The sequence below is a fragment of the Delphinapterus leucas genome, chromosome 7 (assembly GCF_059928025.1).
Source record: "Delphinapterus leucas isolate spDelLeu-1000000601 "Yukka" chromosome 7, BTC_Dleu_Yukka2, whole genome shotgun sequence".
Taxonomy (NCBI): Eukaryota; Metazoa; Chordata; class Mammalia; order Artiodactyla; family Monodontidae; genus Delphinapterus; species Delphinapterus leucas.
The window spans coordinates 43,995,555-44,020,865 of NC_143135.1; the positions used below are offsets into that span (position 1 = coordinate 43,995,555).

At 50.7% G+C, this 25,311-nt stretch overlaps 1 protein-coding gene and 1 pseudogene across 1 annotated transcript in view; one reads left to right on the forward strand and one right to left on the reverse strand.

The window, feature by feature from the left end:
* Window positions 1–25,311, forward strand: part of GALNT18 (polypeptide N-acetylgalactosaminyltransferase 18) — a 353,583-nt gene that overhangs the window by 76,052 nt on the left and 252,220 nt on the right. The window lies entirely within an intron of this gene.
* LOC111165226 (dihydrofolate reductase-like) overlaps window positions 1–25,311 on the reverse strand; it is a 62,222-nt pseudogene that overhangs the window by 2,032 nt on the left and 34,879 nt on the right.

Sequence of the window (25,311 nt, forward strand, 5' to 3'; positions counted from 1 at the left end):
AGCACCTACAGTGTGTATTCCGGGGGCCGGGAAGGCACCTTTTCCATATGGTCAACTGTAATCCTCCCGGACACCCAGTGAGGCCGTGGTCATTGTTACCATTTACAGATTTGCGGAAAGGGTGAGCAGCCTTCCTGAGGCACACATCTTGGAAGTGAGGATTCCCCCTCAGGTCAGTGGACGCCATTCCATCAGCAGAAGGCCAGCTGTATGAGGTCCCCAGAGGAGCCCCTCAGGCTCTGAGGCCTCAGGCTTGTTTTTTCCAGCATCAAAGTGTTTGCCTCAGGTGATGACACCCTGGCCTCTCCCATCCTGCAGACTCGGGCCTAATGGAGCTGGTATTGGCCCAGCACGTTGGCTGGTGTCAGAATAGGAGGACAGATGCCCCTGGGGGATCGGCTGAAATGGATGTGCATCTGGAAGAGCAGCTTCCTCACCCGGTGGCCTTCCCAACCCCAGTGTGGCGCTGGGGATGATGGCAGAGGGTGGCCTGCTTGCAGCACTGACCTTGTGCTCAGAGCCAGAACGGTCAAAGTGACAGAACGGGTTTGAATTCCATCTCCGCCGCTTGCTTTCTGTGTAGCCCTGAGCTAGTCACCCAGACTCTCTAGGCCTTAATTTCATCAGCAGCAAATCAAGGTTGGCCACAACTACAGCACAAGGCTGTGATGAGAATGCGCACAGATAGGCTTGGGAAAGCGCTAGCAGTGTCTGGCACGCAGTAAATGCTAATAATCAGTAGCGCTCACGACTGATGTTAATATATTATATCAGTACCAGATCGTACTCCGCCGTGTATCTGGGGCTGGGCTGTAGGGCATGGTTCACTCTGGTGGCCGAGTGCTTGGGGCACAGACACTTACGGCAAATAGAGACGTCAGGTTTTACAGCACAGGATTCCAAACTTCCCTGTCATCAGAACCCCCGGGGGTCTTGTTATAGATTCAGGGTTGGGGGTTATAACCCCTCCCATTCCTTCCTCCCTCGCTCCCCAGAGATTCCCATTCATGGGTCTGGGGTAAGGTTTTGAATCTGTGTTTGTAACAAAATCCTCAGGTGACCCTGTTGCAGGAAGTCCAAGGACTAGATTTTGGGCAGCATTGCTTTAAAAGCTCTTTTTTCCAGCCCTGGCCAGCCTCGTGGCTGGCTCTCCTCCACGGCTGGGCTGGAGCTGTCACCTCAAATCATGCTACTCTTCCCTGGGCAGCCCTGGAGATACACATGGACAAATCCTTTCTCCTCAGCTTTCTGTCTAGACACCATGCAGACCTACAAAATGTTTTCCCCTTAAAAACGTGATCACCTGTCTCTGGGTGACCACAATTTCTAAACTCTCTCCTAAGAAACATGGTTAGAGAAGGGATTTTTTTTTTTCTGACTTGGCAATCCATTTTAAACGTGTTATAAATGTATAATGATATATCTGCCTGTGTTTGTATATGGAACGATCCCTAGCAAATGCAGACTGGGGTAGCACAGTGGTTAAACATACAGACTGTGGCACTGGACTGTCTGGGTTTGAATCACAGCTCTGCCCCTTACTAGCTGTGTGACCTTGGGCAAGTTATACAACTTCCCTGTCCTCAGTTTCCTTATTTTTGGAATATGACTAATAGTAGCACCTATCCCCCAGAGTCGTTAGAAGGATTGGCTGAGTTAATATTGATGAAGCACTTACAACAATGCCTGACCCATAGCGAGCCTTCACTGTAGAGAGTGAAATGTAACTGCATGAGACGACCTGGGAGATCCAGGGAGCGTGGGCATCGCATGCATTCCAGGAAAGTACAGAAGTTTAGGTAATGATGCTGACTGGCTTTAGCCAAGCCCTGTTCTTTCCTGACACACAGTTCTGCCTTGAAGGAATTGAACAAGCCACAGTGGTGGTGAAAGAAGCCCTGTGTGTGACCACCATGTATGAAGCAAAACATCGTTTTGCTGAACCCCATTAGCAAACTCTGTAAAGCCTTGTCTTCGGAGAATCTCTCTAGCTGTGATCTATCTAAGTGGCATGTAGACACCGGGGGACTTTTCCCTTTGTCTCAATCTTTCTTTCCAAGGTTTCGAGTTGCTGAAGGTCTGGTTTTCTCGACAGAAGAGCTATAGAGAAAGAACCTGATGTAGGGGAGGCAGGAATTAGCAGAGACCAGAACAGCCGTGTCCAATCAGGTCTTGAGCGATGATGGAAGACAAAGGAAGGGAAGCTCTGTACCCCTTCCTCTTCTCCCCGCCCTGCCAGGTTAGCCTGCCTTGCCTCCCTTGGGCGGTGGGACAGCAACGTGGCTTAGCACTGGGCCTTGGGGCAGACCCGGCTGGACAGCCTGGCCTGGCACCTAGTAGTGTTATGATCTTGGGAACTTTGCTAACCGGTCTGATTGTCTTTGGTAAAATAAAGGTGAGAGCAGTACCTGTGTCACTGAGTTGTTGGGTCAAGTTCAACAAGGTAATATATATAAAGTGCCTGGGACTCCATGAATGAAACCTTTTCTTATTCTTTTTGCTGGGTGGTCTTTTCCATGGGCCCAGGCTAGCCCAAGGTCTTGATAATTCAGGTCTTTCCCTGTACAGACTCCTTCAAAGAATAGTCCAGAATAGTTGGAGAGGGAATGGAGATTAAAAGACTAGCTTGCTTGGACCAACCCATGAGTTACTGTGTATGTGTTTGGACAGGATGTGGGTGAGGGGCTTGGAGCTCCTTGGGGAGGGACTACTCTCCACATGGTAAAGGGCCTCCTGGTGATTTCATGTGACTCTTGTGGGCACTCCAGAAGCAGTTGCAGGAAGTGAGGGAATGGGCAGAAACGCATGTTTCTGAGTGAGCAGGGAGCAGGGCAGAGCCCAGCATGGTACATGGTCCCCAGGGTAGAAACAGAGTGAAGTAGTGGGCCAGGCAGGAAATGCACTCACGGGTCAGGTTGGGTGGGCCTGGGTCACCGAGGTGGCAGAAGAGGTCTGGAACACATCTGCCAGTAGGCAGTACCTGCACTTCCAAGGAGGAAGTTACTGCATACCAGTTGGTCAGGCGGACCTAGCAGGACCTTCTGTGGGAGCTCAGAAGGTCCGGCCAATGGCAGCTGGGCCTAGCCATCCGGCTGGGGCAGAGCAGGGGCGTGCTCCCTGAGGAGTGGCACCGGCTCAGGGCCCAGCCCTGGAAATTGGAGCCCAGGGGAACAAGGGGTCAGCCCTAGGACATCGGAACTTGGCCCTGTAGGACAACAGAGGCAACACAGAAAAAAATGACTCAGGAGACTGCACCCAGAGCTTTGCCATATGCCAACAATCACATTATTTCAAACGAATTTTCACATCAACCCAACGAAGAAAGTATTGTTGTCATCATATTACCGATGAGTAAACTGAGGCTCCTTTAAGTTCACTGACTCGCCCAGTGTTTCAGAGCTGCTCTGTGGCAGAACCAGGAGTGCCCAGGTCTGCCCGCTCAGAATCTCATGCTTTTATCCAGGCACCAGAGTGCCCAAGTCTCCAGCTGGTGGGGCCAGGGTCTGCCTCACCAACAGAATTCTTCACACATTCTTTTGTGTTATATAGAAAGCACCAGGCTGTGGGCTGAGAGCCACAGTGATGCTCCCTGGGACTTTGGAAGGGACCTGGTGGAGTGCCTCATCCAATCTCCTCTACTTAAAGATAAGGAAATGGAGGTTCAGAGAAGTTAACAGCCTTGCCTGGGGTCACTCAGAAGACAATGGCAAAGCCAGGACCCGAACCAGGCCTGCTGGCTCCCCACCCCATGTTGTCTCCACTGCATTGAGCTGTTTTCCTCCCACACTGAAGAAGATTCGGGCAGACTCCTTATGTGACCCTGCTGCATAAGGGGCATCAACAGAATCAAACATTTAAAGGCCACCAGCATATCTCCCTGGACAGGTGGCAGGAGCAATTTGTCTACAGTTGCATTTGTAAGCACAGCATGGAGAACTCATCAAGAAGCCGGCAAGGATTGCACAGGTCCTATTTGTCTACTAATTAAAACAAGGGAAATGCCAGGGGAAAAGAAGATGGATTGGGGAAAAGATGGAAGTTTTCAAGTCATGCGGAACGGCAGTAGGGTGGCAACCGCACGTCTTGGGCAGGGATAGTTCTGCACCTCATTGGGCGTGTGGGTGCCTTTGACTCGGCCACTGTGTTCTCACCTGTCTTCCTGACTGGCTGAGCATCTTGAGGACAACACTGTGTCATCTTTACCTTTGCATGAGCAGCACCCAGCACCGGGTCTGGCATGGAGTAGATATTCCGCAAATGTTTGTTGAATGACTGACTGAATGATTGAAAACCATTGCTAAGGGTAAGGGTGAAACCAAATGGCTGGTCAGAGCTCTCCTTTCATATTACACCTGCCATGGGCTCAGTGCCTCCAGATTTGGCTTGCAGAGGGCCCTGGGAGATCCCATGGTCATCCTCTGCCTCTTTGAATATTGGCCTCCCTTGGGAGCCATTACCTTGGTGTTAGGGATCACCACTGGAGTTTGTTAGGGCTGACTAGCTGTGGCCAGGGGCCTGAACCAACGGGCTATAGTCAGAGGCCTGGATGCCAGGGTCAGGTTGCCCCAGTTTGAGTCTTGGCTTCATCACTTTCCAGCTGTGTGACCTTGGGCAAGCTGCTTGGCCTCTCTAAGCCTGTTTCCTTATCTGTACAATAGGGGTCATAGCATGGGGAATGGTGAGGATTGAATGAGACAACGTACGGTGCTGGCACCTAGTAAGGAAGGGCTCAATCCATGTTAGGTCTTTGTACTATCATTTCCTGAGGGGCCTGGGAGCATGGCTGCTCCCTCTGCCAGGTCGGGGGTAAGCAAGCCCTGGCTGTGTGCCCATCTTGCCTTTGTTTAGGAGCACAAAGGAGAGCAGGAGATAATGAGGCAGAGAGGAGAGGAGTCTATTAGAAGTGGCAGCAGGAGAAGCTATCGGATATAGAGACGTGCGCCCGGGCAAACCTGGGCTTGGATAACATTTCCATTCTGTTTCCGTCATCCATAACTTGGTTATTTAAAGTGCAGGGAAAAAGCCAGAAGACGCTGTCCTGTTTGTACAAATGAGGTTTATAAATAGCCGCTGTGGAGAGCCGGCATCGTGGAGAGATCAGGCTGCCCACAGTGAGCCCTGACTCAGTGCCGTGGGGGCCGGCTCTGCCGATCTGGGGATGTTTCATGTCTGTCTCTGAGCCACTGTCACCTCGCTCCCAGTGGCTCCTTAGGGAGACCTACACGCTTCTACTTTGGGTCTAAGAAGCACTGTGGCATTTGAATGGGATTGGAGGGCATTGGCATCATTGGGTGTGGCAGAGATGGCAGGATTTGGAACAGGGCAGACTTGGGTTCGAATCCCATTCCATCACTTACCAGCTGCGTGACTGCTGGCAAATTGGCCTAGCCTCAGTTTTTCCTCTATTCACTATATATCACACTTCAGGGTTGCTGTGAAGATGGAGCGTCTTCCTGCGGGCAGCTTAGCAGCAGCTCTTGCTAGTTTTGGCAAGATAGGCGGGTACTTCTGAGGCCAGACAACCGCACGATTTTTAGGGGCCTAGAAATTAACTAATGGCTGGGGAGTAGCAGGGGTAGACAAGGGACCAGGATGACATCTGGTCACTATGATGGAGCAGGTGTGCCCAGGCCCCACTTTGGCTCCTGAACAGATCCCAAACTTTGAGCCATCTGACCTTCAGAGGATGTCTAGTTATCATTATTATTATAATTATTAAGCATCCTCATTGCTGTCTACTTAGTCACCTGGCATTTCAGTTTCTATCAGTGACATAGACTGTCTGCAAATTATCTGCCGTTGAGTTCCCACCCCAGCCTTGCTCGGGAGTAGGCTGAAGGATGTGTTAGCAGCTCAATTCTCCTGATGCTCTGATTCTCTACCATGTATCTGACCATCAGAAAGCCCTTGTCTGGCAACTTACCAACACCCTGGCTTTGACTAAGGACCGGCCCCGAAGCAGCTCCGGGGAAGCCCTGGTGTTTTCTGTAGGACTGCAGCCACCGACACCATCTGTGTGTTGTTCAAGACGACCTGAGCTCAGGCCTTGAGCAGTTTGGCCCTCTCCAGGACTGTGAGCTTTCTCTTTGGACTTAAGCATGCCATTGGATTTCCTTCTCAGATTCAGTTCAGTTTTACAAGCATCGATTGAGCACCTACTATTTGGCTGTAACTATGGTCCTGGTAGGGGGGGCAACAAAACAGCACGGTGGCCTGGGATGGGGCAGGGCCTGCACTCACCTACGGTTGAATGATTCTCCACTGCTCGTTAGCTGTGTGGTTTTTGAATTGTTCCCCTGACCTTTGAGCCCGGGCTTCCCACTTGTAAAACGAGACTGATTATCTACATGGTCTTTAGAATAGAGAAATGGCTCCATAGCAGGTATTCAATGAATGATAGTCAGCTTTTTCTTCTGCTCCTCTCTCCTTTCGTCTCCCTTCCTCCTTCCTGCTGTCTGCCACTCCCCCCTTCTTTCCTTGCGCTCAAGGAGTTTACCATCGAGTAGGGTCAGGCAGAGACCTAGACTAAACATTTCAAAACGGCATCAGGATGGGAGCAGGTACTGGGAATTCTTGGATACAGAGATGGACGCCCACAGATGGTTTCCTTCTGTCAGCCTTGGAAGTTCAGGGAAAAGCTGAGTCACGTGCGTGTGTCGGGATGCACGCACAGGGCTGAACGTGTATATAGCCTGCCTGTACCCACACTCACACACACACGTGCATCATATAGACATGTACATTCATACCTATCAGAAGGGAACTGGCACAAATCAGGACTTACCCCATTGTTTCACATAGAGAGGCCATAACGAAGAGGTAAGGACGGAATTAAAGGTCAAGAATGGTGCGGTGTCCAGAGACTCACAATGCGAGGAAGCTCTGCCACACCTAGGGCTGGTGGAACAAGGGAAGAAATAGTGTTACCAAGGTAGGAGAGAGCCTGAGTCTTGGAAGTGATGCAGCCTGGCAGGAGTGATAGTCACAGAAGGACATGGCATACTGCCAGAGATGTGTCCCCCCACCATTCTCCTCTTATGCTCCGATTTTCTGCCATGCCTCCCATTGGCTGAGCCCTACCAAGGGAGGCTGGGTGATGCTATAGGCAGGAGCCTCCTTCCAGGGAACAGAGCCTGGCAGGGAAGAGCGAAGAGTGGACTCTTGAGAGGGTGCAAATGGAGAGTAAGCAGCAGGGATATGCACGGTGGATGCTCCTGCACAGGCACACATAGGCCAGCCAGAGCTTCCTCCTGCAGGCAGGAGGGGCGAGCGGGCAGGAGTGGGGCTGGGCAGGCATGGTGCAGCTGGATGATTCCCAAGCCCCACCCACATGTTGCTGGGAAGGGCTCTGAGAGGCCTCTGGATGGGGCTTTCTGCAGGATTTTCTCAAAGCCCATACACTGTAATGCCTCAGTTGTTTATGAGAAACCACGATTGGCTTCCAGCCTCCCTAGTCTTTGCTGAAGGCAGCAGTGGGTTTGTACATATTTGAGATAAATCTATGTGTAGTGTTTTCTCTTTCTGCCCCAGTGCCTGTGTTCAGGAGGCGTGAGAGGTACAGTGATGGCCCCGGGCAAGGGCTGCAGCTGGCTGGAGTCACGTCCTCAGAGCGTGCCCAGCTCGGAGTGGACACGGGCATCATGTGCCATCCTCTTTGAGTGACTTGGCCACGCCCTCACCTCCTCGAGGCCCCAGAGGCACTCCTAGGCTCCGGCCCCTTGGCTTCACATCCCCAGCTCTGCCCCCTCCAACACTGCTTCATCTCATCAGGGCTTTCCCAGGAACTGGGAGTTGGCGGCCCCAGGCTGAGCTTCCAGTCAGCACCCAGCAGCGTTGGGTGATGCAATGTTGATTGCAATGTTGTTTGCAGCGTTGATTGACAAGAGCGCGTGTGCTCTCTGCAGGCTGGCACAACTGACCAGTGTGGCCTTGGGTTGTGAACTCTGAAGGACCCCACAGGTGATTTAGTCCAGGTGGTGGGCAGCAGAGAACCGTGGTCGGGACCTCTGTCTCAAATCCTAGCTCCGTGCGGCCTGTGAGAGCTCCACAACTAAATGGTCAATGGTCTGCCACTCCTTTTCCTCAGTAAGATGCCTGCAGCACAATTTTTTTGAGCAGGTTGGCTTCCAGAAGGGTAAACTGCAAAAGGCACCCCGGATAGCTTATGGGCCTGTCTTGCCCATTTGCACATTGAGTATGTCTGTTCAGAGTGCTGTTTGGTTTTGGGCTCAGTTAATATTGCCCTGATATTGCTGAGAGAGTCCACACCTTGAAGGCATCTCCTGGTGGCAGAAATAGGGCTGCCCCGGCAGCAGCAGCCGAGAGAAAGGGTCTATCTTCCTGTTACCTGCGGAGGGAGGACGTTTGCCCACTTCATTTAAAAATTGCCCTAAGTTACTGACCAGATATTAAGGTGGCAGGGAGCTAGTTCCCGGCCCTGCCCATTTTAGGGCTGGAATTTGCCCTCTCCGGGCTTCTCCTGTAACAAGGAAGAGCCATATCTGACTACATGTTGGATCTGTTTCTTTTACTTTAACCTTTGCTTCCCATTGCTTTTGTTCACTAAAAGGATACTGTCTATACATAATGGCCTGCCTCGGGGAACCGTGCCCCCTGCCTGAATGTTATACCAAAATGCCTTTGATCAGGGAAACATCCAGACCCTGTCCACCCGCCGATGGCTGCAAGACAGAAGAAATTAACACATCCCCTCCCCGAGGCTGGCCATTCCAGGGGATATTTGCAAAACGTATGGCCTTTTTACTTTACTTCCTCGTTTCCTCCCCCTCTCTGTGCTATAAAAGAAACTGGCATGCAAACCCCGATAAGATGGTTATTTTGAGACTTTAGTCTGCCGTCTTCTCAGTCTGCCGGCTTTCCAAATAAAGTCGTATCCCTTGCCTCAGCACCTTGTCTTCGATTTATTGGCCTGTGTTGCATGCGAGCAGAGCGAGCTTGAACTCTCTGATGTTCCTCTCTGCTGGCCTGGCCTTTCTGTGAGGGGCTTTGCATGTGAATGGGTCTGCCCCCGGGAGGAGGGGGGAGTTCCTGACAAATGAGGAAGGCCTGGGCTCCAGGAAAAGCTGCTCATGTGGGATTTAAGTAGATCTGCGGTACTGGAGCCATCTCCCAGCTGCCCTGCCCAAGAGTCCTGCAGTGCCAGGGACTGGACTCAGAGGACCTTCTGGAAGATGCAGGCATATTTCTGTAGCAAAATCCATACTGAGTGTGAAAACCAAGGAGAGCTACACAGGTATACACGCTCATACACAGGCACACACCTATGAACAGTCTCTCATACATACACTCGCTTGCAGACACGTGCAGTTGGTGTTTGGTCAGAACAGGTAAAGCTGTTAGAGGAGATTGCTGACCGCATCTGTAGCACCCAGCTTAATCCCCTTCTGGATAAGTTAGATTGATTTGCTCAGCACAGAGTGGAGCCAGAGCTGGTGACTCTGTGCCATGGGTACCCAGCCAGTTCTGGGACAGGAGGCACCACATCCTGGTGCCAGGACCCCCTGGATCACAGAGATACAAAGAGAGAGGGCAGGGCTGAACTCCTTCCAGAGCTGCAGGTTCCCCCAGGAATCCCAGGCTGGCATGACTCATTAGTGCCTGGGTGGGATGCATGTCCCACACATCAAACCGCACCCCTCCATGAGCCCATACCTGGCCAATCTCGTCCCCTGAAGGGCTGGCGCCTGTGGACTTTGGGACTAGACTATGCAAGCTGGAGTTTGCGTGCTGTGGTCAAATTCATCCTCTCTCCACTCCTGGCTGTTCTTCCATCCCTAGAGGAGGCACTTGGCTAGGGAGGCAGTGTAGAGGGTGCTGAGGACACAGCTCTTTAGTAAGATGGAATCATATTTGCATCTAGGCCAGCTGTGTAACTGGCTAAAGCCCTGAGCCTTGTTTCTCTGTCTACAAAGTGAGGATATTTGAGCCCAGCTCTTAGGCCTGCTGTGAGGCTTAAATAAATGATCTATGAAAAGCCCCCAGCAGTGTGACTAGCATACAACAGGTGCTCAGTAAATGGGGAGCTCCCATCTCCTGTCTTTGTTTTATATTCTCCTGGCCAACCTACATGAGAGAACTAGACCCATTCAGACTCAGGTAACTCTCCATGCAGCCCGTGCTGGCCCAGCCAGCTCTGATGACAAGCGGCCAGGGTTCTGGCCTGCTCCTTTTTGATATGGTTTATCAGTCAGAAAACCAGAACCACCACAGGGTGTGTGTGCGTGCGTGTGTGTAATAAAGAGATTTATTATAAGGGATTGGCTCCCATGATTATGGAGGCTGAGAAATCCCTAAATCTATAGACAGCAAGCTAGAGAGCTGCTGGTGTAGTTCCAGTTCCAAAGCCAGCAGGCTCGTGTCCCAAGAAGAGCCAATGTTTCAGTCCCAGTCTGAAAGCAAGAAAAGACTGATATCCCAGCTCAAACTGTAATGCAGGAGGAGTTTCCTATAACTTGTGGAGGGTCAGCTTTTTTGTTCTATTCAGGCCTTCAACTGATTGGATGAGGCCCACCCACATAGAAGAGGACAGTCCGCTTTACTCAGTTTGCCAAATTCCATATTAATCACATCCAGAAACACTCTCACAGACACACCCAGAGTAATGTTTGATCAAATATCTGGACACTCTATGGCCCAGTCATGGCCCCACAAAATTTACCGTCACACCTAGTATCTGGTGACCTCATGCATCAGTGGGTGTCCTGGCACAGCATGGGGATAGGCACCAGTCTTAGGACCTCCAGGAGCTTTTGGTCACCCCTGTGTAATACAGCAGAGGTTGTCCTCTGCGGTAGCTGAAGAGCACATCTTGGGTGGGCCCATCAGCTGTTCAGCCATGCAGATAGCAAGGCGTCTTGACCAAGACCCGTATCAGCCCTGTGGGCCTCGCTTGGTAGCAGAAATGTCAAAGCTTTGCCCATCAGCTTGTCTAAAATAACTCTCGTTATCTTCTTCTCCCTTACCCCCTGGGTTTAACAAAAACCTTTGCCCTGTGGTCTGTACCACAAACCTGGGTATTATATTTGAAACCCCCATACCGTTCCGCCCCTACATCCTGATTGCTTTCAAGTCCTGCCAGTTTCTTTCTCCTTAATGTTTCCTTCTCAGATCCATTACTTTGTCCCCACACTGCCGTCACCCGGGCCCTACCTGGCATCATCTCTTGCTGCTTTCCTGCATCTTCTTCCCCAGTGGTTTTCTTGCCCTCAGTCTTGTCCCACAGAGCCTGTCATCCACACTGTTGCCAGAGGAGCTCTCTAAAATAAGAGATCCAACCACATGATTCCCTTGTTAATCATCTTATCAGCTTCTCACTATTAGTGTTTGTAAGCTGATGTTCTAAGAGCCAAATTCAGCTCGCACTTACCAAAAAAAAAAAAAAAGAATTTGAATACTTTTACATACTGAAGGGTGTGTACCTTCCCGTTTGCCACCGTCCTCACCACTCCTTATTGTCTCACACCTGCTCACTTTCCTCCTTTGTTACTTGTCCAGTCCCTGGAGTCAGAGGCCCAAACGCTTAAGAATGAAATTTGAGTCCCTTCACAATTTGGCCTTGGCTAACCTTCCCAGATTTATTTTTAGGCAATTCTACCTAAGTACCGTGTGCCTAAGCCGTCCTGTTCTGTACCTTTCCCCAGACACACAGTATAGTTGACCCTTGAACAACAGGTTAATCCACCTGTAATTTATAGATAGCCCTTCTATCTGTGGTTCGGTCACATCCACAGATTCAGCCAACTATGGATTGTGCAGTACTGTAGCATTTACTATGGAAAACTATCCAGGTATAAGTGGACCTGCACATTTCACACTCTCATTGTTCAAGGGCCAGCTGTAGTCTTCCTCATTTCCATGGCTTCATCCATGTTGTTCAGTTTGCTTGGGTGGCCTTCCTCTCTTTGAACCCCTGGCTAGTCGCTGGTTATCCTGTAACACTCTATTCATATGACACCTACTCTTTATAGGCTTTCCATAGCATTCTCTAGGTCTCAGTTTCCTCCTCTGTAAAATGGGGGTAATCATAGGATCTACCTGATGGGGTTGTCACAAGGATTAAATGAGATAACCCAGATAAAGTGCTTAGCACCATGTCCAACATGTAGAAAGTGCCCAAGAAATACTCAGCCACCTGCCTGCCTGGCATCTAGAGATGTCAGTGTTTTGGGCAGGAGCAACTATAGGGACTCTTCTGTCTGTCTTCGGCCAGGGTGCCTGAGTTTGACAGGCTTTTACCACTCACAGTTAAAGCAAATAGATAGTCATTAGTGTCCATGAGGCAGTAAATAGGAGACAGCCTATATTACAGATGCCTGGCTTGATGGGGTCATACAAGATTGGCGGTTGGGGGGTGGGATTTGTTAGGTCCAGAAACCTCTGCTTGAGAAAGCAAAACAGAGAAAATGAAACCTGGTTTTATAAATACATTTAGACTTGTTAAAAAAAAATGTGTGTGTGTGTATATATATATATATATATAATCTTGAAGGAGTTTAAATATTTCATTGCTCATGGCCTGGTACCTCTCACTGGTAAACTGCTGTAGTGGTGGCAGTGCTTGTGGGCTTCTGTTTACAGTTCCACTGAATGAAACTCATGTGGACATTTACTTAGGAAAAATCTGTTAATTGCAGCACCACATAAGAATAATCATTATTGTCCCTTTTTGGTCCTGGAATGACTTGACTGCGTCAGACTAGAGATTTGCAAGGCAGACAAATTATCTGCAGGCATAGCAAGAAACCCCTGCCCCCGCCAGCCCAGCAGCAGACCAGTAAGGGACATTTGATCTGAAAATGCCTCAGAGAGTGAAATACAGGTTCTGTGCTAGGTTTTCTTTTTCTTTACGCAGAGAAAAGCCATAGTGGAAGCAAAAGCGGACGATTCTTCTTCCATCCTTAGTCTTAGCCCTGGAATGCTGTTCTCTTCCCCTCTTCCAACAATCTGTTGGTTTAGTGAACACCTAGTGGCCTTAATGCAAATGTCAACACTATCTCTGGAGCTTTTTCCAAACCCTTCCCCGACTCCAAGCAGGTGGGAATTTCTTCCATCTTTTCCAGCTACCAACTGGATACCTCCATGCGTTTGTCCCAGAGACAGCTCACATGTGCTGTGTTCAACGCCAAATCATCAGCTTTTCCCATGCCTGCTCCCCTTTCTGCTTCTCCCGTATCCATGAATAACTCCACCCTCCATTCAGTGATTAAATCCATGCCATCCCATTCTGTGCTATCTCTCGATCTTTCCTGCCTCATCTCTCACCCAACCAAGTCTTACTGATGAACTCTGAAATGCTTTGTGAACTTTTTTGTTCTCATCATCACAGTTCCAGTTCAGGAACTGTTTTTTTTTTTTTTTTTTTTTTTTGCGGTATGTGGGCCTCTCACTGTGGTGGCCTCTCCCATTGCAGGGCACAGGCTCCGGACGCGCAGGCTCAGCGGCCATGGCTCACGGGCCCAGCCGCTCCGCGGCATGTGGGATCTTCCCGGACCCGGGCATGAACCCGTGTCCCCTGCATCGGCAGGCGGACTCTCAACCACTGCGCCACCAGGGAAGCCCTGGGAACAGGTTTTGATCTAACAGTCTTCTTATTCACTGTGCTCTCTGCTTCTCACTCACCCTCCACTCTGCCAATTCTAGGGTGATATTTCTAAAATACAGATTTGCTGCAAACTTTTGATCATTCCCGTTGTCTTGAGTATGAGGTTGAAACCTGTTGGCACGGCATTCTAGGGCATTTGAAATCTGCTTCTCTATTTTGCTGTTTTTCCCACCACTCTTCCTCCTGAACTGCCTATACTCCGGCAACACCAGAATTGATTCTTGCATACATATATATTTTTTCTTGTATCTCTGAATTTTCCTACTTGCATGGAATTCCCTCCTCTCTCCTCTGCTAACATTGGCCTTAACCTTCAAGATCCAGTTCAAGTTTCACATCCCTTAGGAAGCCATCTTGGAAGCCCCAGGCAGAATCTCTGTCTCCTTTCCTAGTGCTCCCTAGGGATTGTGTTTATGCCTCCTTTGAAACATTTCCACTCTCTGTGCCAGCTATGACTTGAGCATGTCACAGAGAAGTGCCATGAAGGCAGGGACTGGGCCCTATTTATTTGTGTATTCCCTTTGTTTAGTAGGCAGTGGTGTAGATGATTCTCAGTATACATGTATCAGACCATTTTGTTATAACAAACAACCCCCCACCCCAATCAATGACTTATAACAAGTAACATTTTATTTCTTGCTCTTATTAATGTTGGAGGCTGTGTGGGTCAACTGTGGTGGCTATAGGGCTCTGCTAACTTCTTCCCATTCTGAGGCATAGGCTGGAGGAACAACCTCCATTTGGGACATGCCATTTTCCTGGAAGAGGAAAAAAAAGCAAGAGTCTTCCATGCGATGGCTCCCAGAGCTTCTGCTAGGGCAGAGTTTATATCATATCTCGTTGGTCAAAGCCAGTTACTGCTCAAGCCCAGTGTCAGTGGAGAAGTATTCTCCCATAGGATGGAAGACGCACTGCAAGGCGAAGGCAATTAATAACAATGTTTAATATTTTTATACAGATGATGGGCTAATAAATGGGAATTATAATACACTCCACTGCAATGTGATTGTCAAATTAAATGGACCCAAGCTACTGAAAAGAACCTTACAGAATTCATCGTCCAATTTCCTCATAGGTTGGACGTTTGTCATTTTGGACTACCCAGCTTCTGAACTCACTTCGTATGTTTGAGGAATTCCCTACTTTTGAGTCTTGGTGGGAACAGAGACCGATGAGGGCAGCCTCCTACCAGAGAAGTGATTTCCTGGCCTCCCTTGATCTAGGCCCACGCCCATGGCTTGGCTTACATCAATAAGATGTGCCTTCCCAGGCTTTGAGTCAAGAGCTGGTGGCTGGCTAGCAATGGCTGGAGTGCCAGGAGCTTCAAGTTCTCAGGGCTTTGGAGGCTGCAGTGTGGGTAGCAGCACCCAGTGTCAGCAGTGTGGGCAGTGCTGGCGGGTGGTCCTCTACTGAAGCAAGACTTGGGGTGATGTACTTGCTGGCATTACCGAGAACCTGGTCCTCTAGCTCTCCTGGCAATTCCATGAGTCGCCCAATGTCCTTTTATTAATTCCTTTTCTGCTTGAATCAGCCAGTGCTGTTACTATTGCTTACGGCCATGCATCCTGGCTCACCCACTAACTTTCCCAGGCAGGCAGTGTTTAAGGTAGTTAACACTGTCAGCTTTGAAACCAGACGTTTTGGCTTCGAAGACCTCCAGCTTCTTCTGTACTTGGGGCAAGCTACTTAACTTCCATAAGCCTCAGTCTCCTTATCTGTGAAATGGGGGTGATAATAAAACCTGCCTTACAGGGTTGTTGTATTAAACACTATAATATATATGGAGGGAGTCGAGTACCTATTCTGATGACTGTTATTCACAAGAAAGTGAAATGACTTTCTCAGGTTCATAGAATATGTTGGTGGCAAAACTGAGTACAGAAGGCAGGACTCCTGGCTCCAGAAGCAGTGCTCGTGGACCTTCACTCAGATGGAACTTACCTCGTGTACATAACGACAGGGCTTGTGTAAGAAAGTGCACATAAGTTGCCATTCTCTCGGCAAGCAGTTTATAAAGGAGGACTTTTGTCTGAACTCTCGGTGGAGGCGTTGAGCATTGTCTCTTACTCTAATCTCATCCATCTAATCAGAGGATGAGGAAAGAAGTTTAGGATTTGACAGCTCTGCCGATATTTCAGTGTGAGTGTGGGGAGGCTGCAGAGCCTAGATTTGGAAGGAAGTGAGTCTAACCCACGCTGTCCGCGTGGCAAATGCGTGCTCTAGGATTCCCAGACGCGAGGTGCAGATGGTACACTGCTAGCTGTGTGCCAATGGCCAAGTGTCCTTTTCAGTAGAGGAGCCGTCACTCTGAGACTGTTAGAGACCTGAGTTCCATGGGTGCAGGGGGCTGTCTATTTTGTTTTTGTTTTTCAGCATCCTGAAAAGAATGCAGCCCCGGTGGCTTGTATCAGGATCCTAGCAGCTCTGAGCTTTCCTGCAGCCGTCCTGAGGAGCTTAGCGTGTGGCATGGACCAATCGGGAGGTCTTCTGTTTGCTTTTTGAGCCTGGCAGTGGACTGTGTGTTTCTGTGGATATGCCTCTTGCCTGTGCCATGAGCTGGGGCCGTGGGTCAAAAACAACTGCAGAAAATCAGCAGAGACTCTCATCCCCTACTCCCCTCTGACAGGAGGACCCTCCAGCCTGGCTCCATCTCTGTCTTCATCCAGATGCCCTGACTGGCCACTGGAAGTTGTGTTGAAAGAGTGGTAGGGACGTAGGTCAACTGTAAGGCTTCAGAGATGGGCAGCCCTCTCTTGAGGGTGCAGCAGTGGGCATAGAGTTTGCAGGGCAGGGATGATGTGTGTCTGATCTGCTGACTATTCTTTGGAATGAGGAGGGATGCATCTCAGAAGGAGGACTCTTGTAACAAAAGAGTCCTGGAACCTCCCTTCTCAGGTCAGGAGGGTGGGCAGCCATCTCTCCTGGGGGTGGCTGATGGTGGCTCTAGGGTTTTCCCCACTTTTCAACCACCTATGTCCCTGTTCTCTGGTTCTTGCCTTTCCTAGGACCTCAAGAAGGTGATCTTGATGGCGGACTCTTGAGTCAGCTGATCTTGGGCCTCCTATAACAGGGGTTATGGCGGAGAAGTCGCCATCAGGCCATCAGTACCGCAGGAACAGTTGCAGCTGCCTGGGTGGCTCAGGCTGCCCTGGAACCCTATGGAGAAGTGTCTGGGCTTCCCCAGCTGAGGGGGTGCTGGTTGGTCCTCCCAGAGGGCCTGTCTGAGCCAGTAATCAGTTCCCTTCATTTAAGGTGCTATCGGAAGCCACTATAGTTATGGTGTAAATTATGTTAGATGAAAGTGGCTTTGAATAATTCTTTGAGTTCTCTGCATGGGGATTTTCTCTGACATTTTCTGATTATGAATGAGGCCTAGACAGTTCAGGGGTAAAGTAGGAGCTCACAAAAGTGGCTGTCCTGTCTGGCATTTCTTCTGAGATGCAAGCAGAACTCCCCTTGGCCTCTTGGAGCATCCCTTCTGCCTTTCTGGTGAGGCCTGCAGAGGCCATAAGAACTGGAGAACAAGTCAGCCTGAAGGGATCGGGGGAGCCCAGGGCACGGACCAAAGAGCCAGGGAACGAGGAGCAAGTCCATTCAGTGGCCGGAGGGCAGAGCTGGACCTGCAGGTCATCAGAGCTCCGGACAGACTTGCCTTCTGTTTTCATGTTTCTGGTAATATCTGACATTGGCTAGTTGTTATCCCTGTGAGTATCCAGAAAATTGTGATCTCTCAAGACCCTTAGAAAACTTCTAGCTTGGGAGTGGGGTGTCAGCCCATGTGGGACCCATTATGGGGCACAGAAGAGAGCCAGGAAGTGGTAGGCCTTGTGTTTAGGGTAAGGGAATCTGGGCTTCCTGAAGCCTCTGGAGTCGCATCCTGGTTGATGCAGCCAACTAACCAGGACACAAGGACATATGGAGAGACTTCCTGGGTGCCGGAGGGCGGGCAGTGGTTCCTTATTTACAACCTATGATAGGCGCAGAGATGTGCTTCCCACATCCCCTCCAGGAAAAAAGCTCTTGTTTCCCCATCTGCTGGGAGCACTGCTGGCAGAAAGCCCCACTGTCTAGGGGATGCTTTGGCTGAGAGGGCTGCCTTGCCCCAGGCCATGGTGCCTCCTTGTGTGGTTCTGCATGAAATGAATGCTGATATAGGGCACCTTCACCCCAACTCACGACAGCTCTGTGAGATCGCCCCATCTCTAACACTCCCCTCGGGGTCAGCTCTGGCTTCTGCTGAGGCCACATTACAGCTTGGCTTCTTGCTCTGCGCAGTCGGCTTCTCCCCTCCCTTGCAGAAGTGTGGATCCTAAGAGCTCTACCTCTCGAACCTCCCACATGCTCATCTCCATCTCAGAGGCTGCCTCTCAGGAACTCAGCCATGACTTCTCCTTTTAAGCCAGAGATCCCTGGGTCATTTCTGAGATGGTTCACTTTTGCTTGGTGAGTAGCAGAGGTCTTTTCAGAGATGCCTTAAATGTCCAGTCTGGGAAGAGTGGGAAGCAGGCCATTTGTCCGGGTGGCCGTTCACGTCTGTGGCTGGCAGGGCTGGGAGTGGGTGTGCTCCCACTAGCTCAGAAGCTAAGAGAACACACCTAGGTGCCAGGTTGCCTGAGTCTGAATCTTGCTCTACCATTTGCTCCCTGTGTGATCTGAGGCAGGTTAATGAACCCCTCTGTGCCTCACTTTTCTCATCTGTAAAATGGAGAAGATAATCATCCCTCCCTCATAGTCTCTTGTGAGGAATAAATGGGAATATCTTTATAAAGCTTTTAAAACAGACAGTGCCTGCTGGGCACGTAGTGAGCGATTTAGGAGTGTTTGTTAAAATATCACTTAAGAGCACTGACTTGGGGCTCTCTCCAGGGGGCCCACTTCTTGGGGAGGAAGGACTGGTCGGTGGTTTCTCACAGTCCTTGCTACCCCTTGGCCTTGGAGGCCTCGTTTGGTGGCCCCTGTCGGGGGCTTGGCTGGCAGCCCTGTCCCAGTTTCTCTTCTAGACTATAAAAGCCCATCCCTGGCGGGCACTGGGGACTTTTGCTGACCCTTGCAGGGTGGGCAGGGTCCATCCTTACCCGCAAACTCGGCATGCTCCCAGGAGAGAGAGCAGTCGGTTCCCAGGTTGCCAATGATCCCAAGGAGACCTGCCTCCAGATTTTCCTGACTGCAGTTTGATGGATGGGTTACCACGCATTCTTCCTACGGTTTATCCCGCACACAGGGATGGGGCTGAGACTCATAGAAATGGGAAAGTGCGTGGAATGCGCTGCTGGTGGCGGGACCATCCGTGAGAGATCCCCCAAGGGGAAGATGAAACGCAGTCGTGGGGAGTGAAAAGAAGATGGGAATCAGGCTCAGCCCATGTGGCCTTTCGTGGGAATCAGAGAATGGGTTCCTGGCCTGAGAGAGTCCCCTTTGCCCTTCCACACCCACTCCTCACTTTTCTTGATGATGCCCTGGGTCGCAGGAGGCTGACGTCTGTGGATTGCATCAAACAGGCTTCCATGCCCCTGGCTCCCAGGGGGGGTGTGGCCAGTGGGTGGCACCAGCCGGAGAGCTAGGCCAGGACTGGGCCATTTCCTCTGCAAGCCTCCTGCTGCTGGGAGAGCAGTGGCTGTGTTCTTCCCCTCTCCCTGCAGCCACAGCTCTTGCTCCTTTCCATAAGGACTTCCTCCCCTAACCCTCTGCAGCCTGAGTCTGTAATAGCCCCCTTCTTGCTAGCCCAGGCTGCCCTAGCCCTTGTTGACTTTCCTCAACCCCGCCCACCTTTGTAAATGGTTCCTTATTAAACTCTCTTGGCTAGTTTCCTGTGGGGCCCTGACTGATGCTACGCCTCTGGCTGGCAAGCAGGTGTGGGCTGAGTTGCAGGGGCCCACGTGCAGGGCACTGTCTGTCCAACTGCATATGGCAGTGCCCTGTGGGCTCCAGGGAACTTCTTTATTCCCTGTGTGGCGCATCCCCTCCATTGCCGGTAGTAGAAGATCTGGATTTGGTTTCATCAAGGAAGCTGGTAGGATCTTTCAGCGGTCACAGCAGTGTCCTTGGGGAGGGAATGGGACAGAAGCGGCCTTGCAGTGCTGGTGCAGCCAAAGCTGGGAGAGCAGGCGCCGGGATGTTCTGAGGGAAATGAGCTGGGGCTTCTACCAGTTTTTCCTGGTCTGTGTTTAGAGGAGCTGGTGGGTCCAGGGCTCCCTCCCTATCCTAGATGACTAGCTCTCAGCTCCTGGACAATTGATCTACTGGTTCTGACTCATTTCTCAGCTGGACTCCTTTACTAATGAAAAGCCACAGATCACAGTGCCCCTGAATCAGTCTTACTCTGTATCCCTGTAATTTCAAGAAGTTGTTCTCCGTGTCCTCAACTTTGTGGAAAGACCAAAAGCTCCTCTGCCTGTTTCGGCTTAGATGTGTCTGAATCTGGTTTATTCTGGCCTCTAGCCTCAGGATTTTTAGGTGGAAAACCAACCTTTGTAATCGAGATGCCCAAAGACATATCATCTCCACTGGGAGTTAGAGCGGTGGAAAAGCCCCGGAAATCCCAGAACCAGTTAATAATTCCAGAGGACAGTTCGTTAGAATGCACAAGTGCTTAACTAAACAAAGCCATAATCGAAGCTGTCAGAAGTGATCCACGGTTGTGTTAGAATTTTCTCATTCACACATCATTTCTTCTACAATTTAGTTAGATAACAAACACTACTTATCCCATCACTGGCTTTTTCAGCCGTGAAATGCAGTTGGCGTCTGTGTTGGGCTAATGGCACGGAGAGGGCTTTTGGCTGGTTGGTGAGAAGGGTCCCAGCTTGGGGAGAGGCAGGGTCTTGGGCAACCAAGCTCAAAGAACTTGGCATCCCATGGCTCCTGAGAAGTTCTCTGGAGCCCGGCATTGTGTCTGAGGATGGCATCCTGCTACTGGCATCTTCAGGGCTCCGTCCCTTGGGGATCGCTGGAGCGCAGAGCAGAGCTGTTAAACCAGGCCAGAGTAGACACTGGCCATGGGGAAGCCTGCTTCTCCCAGGATGCCTAATGTCCCCCCATTACTGTGTCACCCCTTTACCTGAAGCTGGTAAGATTGAGAAAGTACAGATCCTTTTCCTAGGAGGCTCATTTTGCAAGATTATCAGTGTTCTCACCTTGGTTACCTCATCCAGGTAGCTAGTGTCTCTCGAGGGGGTAGAGAAGGGAGTGATTGCTTGTTTGTAAATGTTGTTTAGGAGTGGCCAGACCAGGGATGCCAGGGCTGTATGTGAGGGTCCCCTTGGCCTTTAGTTATCTGAGGATAACTAAAACACCACAAATATTTACTTTAATTGCTTACAATAAATCCGTATGTGTGCACATATGGGTGTATATAATTGTGTAGACCTTCTCTTTCCCCTCTTTATTTCTTCCAGAGTGGGAAAGAGTATTCTCAGCACAGAAATGAAATGATGGTAGTGCTGAACAGGGCTGAGAATCCCAGAAGGTTTGGGTGGGTGGAGCCTCATCTCTGCTCTCTCTTGGGCTGTCCCTAAGCCATAGTGATCACCACACGGTCTGTTTCACAGAGCTGACCTTGTCCGGACACGTTGTAGCTGGGTCAGCTAACATCAGTCAAGGCCTTAGTGTCTCTCTTAGCTTTAGCCCATCCACATGCTGCAGTGGTAGCAGGGACAGCCACTGTTTACTGAGGGCCTACTGTGTGCCGGTGTGTGCTGGGCACTCAATTACATGTAGCCCCCATGACTCCCCCCACAGAGGCAGGGGGGGCTTATTACCGCTAGGAAATGGAGACTCGGAGGGGTCAGGTGACTTTTCTGAGGCCACTTATGCAGAGCTGAGAATTTAAGTCCAGGCCTCCTTTTCTTTAACAGTACAAGGATGGGGCTACTTGGAGGAAATTCCGCTTGACTTTTCAGGGTGCAAGACTTTTGCTTTTCGGTGTCTTATTTTGTACAGGATGGCCTGGCTCCCCGTCCCTACACTTTCTTTCCTTGCAGCTGGGTCCATGTAGCAGCTCTGTGGCCACCCGGGAGCAGAGTGGAGGCTAGAAGGAGGCTGTGGTGACGGTCCATCTTATCGCCATCCCTGCTCGGACCCAGGTCCCAGTCCCTCTACTTGGATTCCTTCCCTGGTCTGCCCAGATCTTAGGGGCCTCACCCTATCCTCATCCTCCTGGCGACTGTGGCCCCAGTTCCTGAGTTCTGAAGCACCTGCCCACTGTCGCCGTTCCTCCCAGAGACCACAGCCCCTCTGTGTCTCTGTCCCAGCACCAATACACCTGGTCAGAGCCCTGGGCTTGGAGAGGAACTCTGGCCCTCCACTCTGTCAGGGCACCTTGCGGACTGTCTCCTCTCCCACCTTCGGGATCCAGCTCTGCCGCCGCTCTCCTGAGCTGCAGCCACTGGGCCTTTCACTGTTGCTGCACCACACCAAGCCCTCTCCCCCGCTCCCCTGGGGTCTCTGCACCTGCTGTTCCTCTGGCTGGAATGCCCTTTCTGCCCCATAGCCAGGTGGCTCCCCCGCTCCTCCCTCACTTCCCTCAGGTCTTTGCTCAGGCTGTGCCTTGTTGAAGAGGCCCTCCCTGATCACCTTCATCAAATAGCCACTGGTCTGTCTCCCTTACTCTGCTTCCTTGTTCTCAGTAGCATTTGAGACGTCTTCTGTTTATATGTTTGGTGTCTCTCTGCCCTCTAGAATATCAGCTGTGTGACGGCAGGGCTGTGTAGGTTTATTCACTGCGTCTGAGAAGTAGGTCACCTATGGAAAGAGCAGGAGTCTTGGGGTCAGAGACGGAGGTTCCACACTTGCCTCTGCCACTTACAGGTGTGTGACCTCAGGTATATCCCGTCCTCCCTAGACATTGGAGAAGTGACTGGTGGCCAGTCAGATCAGTGGCAAGCAACGGGAAATGGGAAATTTCACACTTAGAAAATAGATTCTCTGTGTGATTGCTCTTCTCCTTATCCACACTCAGAAGTGCCAGGATTGGTGACTCTTGGGCCACTAGGGAGGCCTGCCATCCACCGTCACTGCAAAAGCAGTGTCCAGGGAAGCTCCTTCCTGGCACGGTTTCAGGATGTTGCTGAGTAAAGGACTGAGTCTTGGTCATTCCATGAGAGGAGCCGGGGCCTACAAGTCAGAGGTGATTTCCCTGACACGTCAGCGGGGCGCAGGCAACCGCAGGTGTGAGCACTGGAACCCAGGTTCCAACATTTACTTCCTGCATAACCTTGGACAAGTGACTTCACATCTCTGAGACTCAGTTTTCCCGTCCATAATGTGGGAATCACCGGGTGGGTTTGAGTCCAGGATTCTCTTTTAGTGAGGGCGTTCTAGGAAAGTCCCCTTCCTGTTCTGACCCCGTCCCCTGTGATCACAAGGGGTCTCTCATGTTCTGACCCCATCCCCTGTGATCACAAGGGGTCTCTCACAGGGAGAGGATCCCTTTCACTCTCAGTGGTCCCCCCTTAGCCCACGGCAGGTCCAGCGCTCAGGGTCTGAGCTTCCTACTTGCTGTTTGCCCCATTTTCCATTTGGGACCCATTCAAGCTTGATGCTTTCTTTCTAGAAGTCCCATCAGAATCCGTCAAACGGGATCCTGTAACTACCTAGAAACACATTTTCAGTCCCATTTACAACAAAAGAAGAACAACCTTTGAAGCTCTACAAAAAATAAATGATGTTCCCTATGAGCAGTCCCAGAAGAAAGGCCATTGGAGACATAAACTGTTTCACTGTGACCTATGTGAATGTCCCAGGAAAAATAACTTCCCATTCCTTAAAGCCCTCTCGTCTCTTGTCTTGAACAAAATGGATTAGATCGTTTAAGAAGCAGGCGCTTGAGGCCTGGCAGAGAAGACGAAGCATGCTGGTAACGCAGAAGGGGAGGTGGCTTTACATTTGGGGGAACTCAGTGTCTTCAGTTTGATCATCCAAGTCCTCTCTGAGAGGCGCCAGCCACCGGCCTGTCGTAGGATGTGGGAGCACAAAAGAGGTAGACTCTGTGGCCAATGGAGAGTTTAAAAAGCTAGAGTCTGACTTTTTACTCAGATGATTCCATCAGGAGTTGCATAGACTAGAGCAAGGGACAGAAAAGCAACAGATGGGTATCGACTTTCTGCGATGGGCCAGGCACGGTGCTGACTCCTTGCCTTCAGTCCTCACATTTATTGCTCCCAAACCTCAGAAGGAGGTTCTGATTCCTCTCTTACAGCAGAGAAAACTGAGGCTTAGGGACATGAAATGCCTTCCCTAAGGTCACACAGGGAGTAAGCAAGGGAGTCTGGACCTGAACCCGGTCCAAGTGTCTATGGTTCTAAAGTACGTGCTCTTCTCTCCCATCAAGCAGCCCTTTTCGTCTCCAGTGTATTTCGATAGTCCAGAGGGGAGGGCTGCCTATCGTTCTGGGAAATGTACCTGAATATCCATTGCCTTTCCTGGGATGTGTAAACACACATGCACACACATACACACACTGCACAGGGCTCCACCCCCCATCACACACTGGGGCCATCTGATTGATGAGAGGAGTTACCTTCATTCTGGGACTTTGTCGAGAGGCGTCCTTTTTCTAGCCAGCGCACCTGTGTCCTGGTTGCTTTTTTTTTTTTTTTTTTGCGGTACGTGGGCCTCTCACTGTTGTGCCTCTCCCGTTGCGGAGCACAGGCTCTGGATGCGCAGGCTCAGCGGCCATGGCTCACGGGCCCAGCGGCTCCGCAGCATGTGGGATCTTCCCGGACCGGGGCACGAACTCACGTCCCCTGCCTTGGCAGGTGGATTCCCAACCACTGCACCACCAGGGAAGCCCTGGTTGCTTAGATAGATAGGCTAAGTGAGTAGCCAGGCGTGGATAATACCACTGGGTTAAGGCACATAATGAGCCCAGACCTCAGGGGCTGCCAAACTTTCCACAGCACCTTCTAGACACACAGTCCCTGCACAACTGCCAACTGGGATGAAGACTCTGTCACTTAAATTATGTTGCATAAGGTCTGAGCTGGGCCGAGCCATCCTGAGGAAATGGCTAATTTGCTGTCAGGGCTCTGGGCTCAGAAAGAACCCGCGTGTGTCTGTGTGTGTTTCCACACACGTCCCCTGGCAGAGACTCGCCGCTCCACACCTCTCATCTCAAATTCCTGGTCCCAGTCGGAATGGGGGATTTCCATGGCACTCGGATGCTTCCCTCCATCTCTAAGTGCAAACCAGAGAGAATGCAAGTGACAAAGCTCCATGAGCTACTCCCACAAAGATGGCAGTCTGTCCTGCTGGCAGATCTGGGTCAGGCGGAGTCTGACAGCTGTGACAGCGGTCAAGCGTGCCCGGCCACGAGGCTGGCTGTCCTCCACGCTGTGTGTGAGGTCACGTGCCACTTGGCCCTAGGGTTGTATTAACTCTTTACTCCTGCCCAGGAGACGGAGCTCAGCCCTGACCCCACAGGGACAGGAAGTTTCAGATGGAAAAACTGGCTTCTACTTTGGTGACTTTAAGGAGGAAGCTTGCTAAGAACCCAGGGTTGCTAGGTTACTGGGAAGATTTAAAAACAAGAATTCTTAACCGGGACTTCATGAATGGGCTTTAGAGAATATGTAAACATGCAAAAATTATAGAAATAATTCTGGGTAGGTATGTATATGTATATATATGCATACATATACGTATATATATATGTAGAGGGGTGTGTGTGTGTGTGTGTGTGTGTGTGTGTGTAT